The sequence below is a fragment of the Macadamia integrifolia genome, chromosome 1, assembly GCF_013358625.1.
Source record: "Macadamia integrifolia cultivar HAES 741 chromosome 1, SCU_Mint_v3, whole genome shotgun sequence".
Taxonomy (NCBI): Eukaryota; Viridiplantae; Streptophyta; class Magnoliopsida; order Proteales; family Proteaceae; genus Macadamia; species Macadamia integrifolia.
In genome coordinates this window covers 32,734,855-32,738,538 of record NC_056557.1, presented here as the reverse complement: position 1 = coordinate 32,738,538, position 3,684 = coordinate 32,734,855, and positions in this window count along the sequence as shown.

Genomic DNA, 3,684 nt, shown 5'->3' with positions numbered 1-3,684 from the left:
TTTTTTTTTTTTTTTTTGTTCAAGAGCCTATTGGCCATGGACCCACAGAAGAGTCAATAGGAGTCTAAGGCCACACTTCTTGGAAAGCAAGAAAATTGATACAAACTAATCACCGATACACTGGAAAACGAGTACTTCACTGTGCACTGCAAACCGTCAGAGTAAGGCCCAGTGTGGAAGATAGGGATCAACATAGTGTGGGATGGAATATATCAAACCAAGCCAAAGGGAGCATGGGAAGGAATGGTTCATATAGGGACTCATATGTCAGGGTAAGAGTGTACGTCATATAGAATCGAAACTGAAAACTAAAACCAAAATCGATCGTTTTAAACCAAATCAACAAAATTGCTTGGTTTTGATTTCAAAATATGAAAACTTCTATCGGTTTGGTTTGATTTCGGTTGAAGGACTGAAATTGTTGATTCGCAACCAACTAATCAATGAATAAATTCTATTTATTTTGATTTTTTAATCAATGTAGCTGATAAAATCCTTTACTTTTAAAGTTAGGAAAATTTTTGACTGGTTATAAAGAGGGGTATTTTTGTTGGTGATATGTAAAACGTTTGTCTTATAATACCCAAAATAGAGTAGAATTTGACAAAAATTGAACCTGATAAAAATTAACCGTGCTCGGTTCTGATTTGGAAAATAGGCTCTTACTTGATTTCTATGTTCACGTATATCTTGCATCGAATCGAAATCCATCCAATTAACACACTTATGTCAGGAAAGGTAGAGCATGTTAGGGAAGAAAGAGAATGTGAGATTGCATAATACTAGTACCGAGGACATCATTAATTTTCTTTAATTTTAATTTCACTTATTTTATATTTAGATTATGTTTGGTAATCAAAAAAAGAAAAAAAAAATTTGAAATAAGGACAGAGAAAGACAGTAAATCTGATTATATTTTTCTTTTCTTCTCTCAACTTCCAAACATTGTCTTACACTTTTTTCTGGTGGCTCTCTCATTTAGCCCAATTTGTTTTGTTGGTTATTCGGCCCATCCCTGCCTTGCCCAAGTCAAATCCCTATTTTTTGGGGATAGGTACATAGTCTATCCTAATCCATGGGAAAAGGGAAGAAGAGAACCTGAACACAACCCTCCTCATATTGTGGCCTGCATAAAAATCCTTTGTAAGAAGGTAGTGAATGATAGTGAGGATTCAATGACTGGGGTGTATGTCAAGAACCTCTCTCAACCGTTGAATCTTTACTGCCACTCACCGCTCACTGTAGAATATTTGAGTCCGTAGGTTTTTATACTCCACCCTCTATCAGCTGCACTAGGTTGTTTGCATATATAGGGAAGCTTGGTTACCTTTATTTATAGAATTTACACATTGTATTCAGACCACAAGTTTGAAAGGAGTCTAAATTCTATCAGAACTTAATAAGCAAAAAAAGCAGTATACATTCAATGGCTCATCTGAATGAATTTTGGTATGAAATTTGCAAACTGCAAATCCTTCCTTGTGTATCCAACTATTGGAATTAAGGATGTGAATTTGTAACCGAAACCGTTTACCAAAACCAAACCGATCCGTTTACACCAAAACCGTAAAACCGTTTAATAAATGGTGCGGTTATGGTTTCAAGTTTTAGGCCGATTAGCTAAATGGGTCGGGTCGATTTTAACCGCGGAACCCGTTGATTTCAAACCGAATTGAAAACGTTTAAACCGAACCGTTTAAAACCGTTTAAACCATTTAAACCAATCCGATTAATGCGTATACCAATTAAATAAAGAAGGGGCAGTAATCCGTATAACAATTAACAATTACATTAAGTGTCCATCCTTATTTGGTATGATTTATTGCAATTCAGTTCAAGTTTAGGCTTTAGATCATGAACTTGTAATCCATATATGTTACTATGTTATTATGTTATCATAGATGGGGTGTTTTGGCTGAACCACCTGTCATTTTAATATTTTATACTGTAGAATGTTGAATTTGAATGTCGTATGATATTAGTTCTAAATGTTTGAAAATCACCATACAAAGAAATAGTACTAGATTATCAAATTAAGACATACCATCATTAATATAGAATCTCTTATTTGTGGTTGCCAATTATTTTTTGATAAGCTTATGATCTTCAGTTTAGAGATAGTTGCAAGTTATAACAAACCGATTGTGAACCGTTTTACAAACCGTATAGAATAAATCGAAACCGAAACCATCTAAAACCGTGAAACCGATACCGTTTAAATACCGTGGAAACCGAAACCGTTTACTAAATGGTCACGGTTTCAGAAAGTGGAACCATTTAGTAAATGATGCGGTTACGGTTTTAGTCAAATAAATATGAACCGAATCGATCTGCACCATTTAAACCGAAACCGAACTGATTAACACCCTTAATTGGAATGCCAAGATCAGCTTTTTAAGTTTAATGGGATGTATAGAATCCTAAGTGGAAATTAACGGTTAACATGGAGACTATATGGTTGAGATAAACCATGAAGATTGACATAAGAGGTAATATAGATGGCCCGATGGCCCGAACATATGAATCTCTAGATATGAATCGTTCCTTCCCCGGGCCCTGGCCCCCCTTGAGCTCAAACATGTGAATATCAATAATGTCAGGGTAAGGGTGTGCATGATTTAATATGAAGACACTTCATCCTTATTCTAATTCATTATCTTTAGAGAGAAAAAAAAAAAAGTTGGATTCATATCGATCCAAGGCCAAATACCACGAAATGACTATAGAATTGGTTGGATTCGGGACACATCGATTCAATCCCCCATTCATTTTTGGATGGGATTCTTCTTCATAGAGCCCATGGACCATAGAGTAATTTCACAGTTGGTTGACAGTACATACAACTAAAGGTCCAAGGTTCAAGACTTGTTTTCGAAAAAAAATAAAAATAAAAATAAAAAATTACACGTGCAAATGCACGTGTGGTCATACATGGGAAGAGTGAGAAAGAAAGGGAGAATGATCAACAAAGCAAATAAAGCAACAGACACATGAAATAAGGTGGAAGGTACAAATCTTACCCATAGTATTTTTTAATATTTATGTAATAAAACCAATTTTCTGCTGCAACTTCACCTGAGCATAAGAACGAGAATAAAAAAAAATCATTGTATTGAGCATCAATGTTATACAACGTAACTTTGAAACTTCACATGATTGGCATATGGATCTACTCCTTATCACAAAGGGTTTTCTCTTTGTTCAAGGACCTAAACAGGATATGGTCTTGAGCCTTCATGCCTCAACTCCTTTGTAAGTTACCTACAAAAAAGAGGTATGAAGAGTTCTCGTGTGAGAGAAACAGTCGGATCAAGGAGAGAGAGAGAGAGAGATGAGGAAGGACCGGTAGAGATAAAAGAAGGGAGAAGATTGTGGGAGAATAATCCTTAATGATCAGACATGGAGAGGGATGCAAGAGAGGAGCGCTAGTGATGGGAGTGTTGAATGGTGTTGCAAGACTCTGAGACTGGCAATCTACGTACGAAATTATTTGTGGGGAAAAAAATGAGCAATAAAAATTAGAGTTTAAAAAAATCACTCCAATGCAAGAGAGAGAGAGAGAGAGAGAGAGAGAGAGAGAGAGAGAGAGAGAGAGAGAACGGTTTCTACCTCTTTGGTTTGAATGAGGGCTTTTAGGGGTTTTAAGGAATTCAATAAAATACATTAGAACAGACATTGAATATG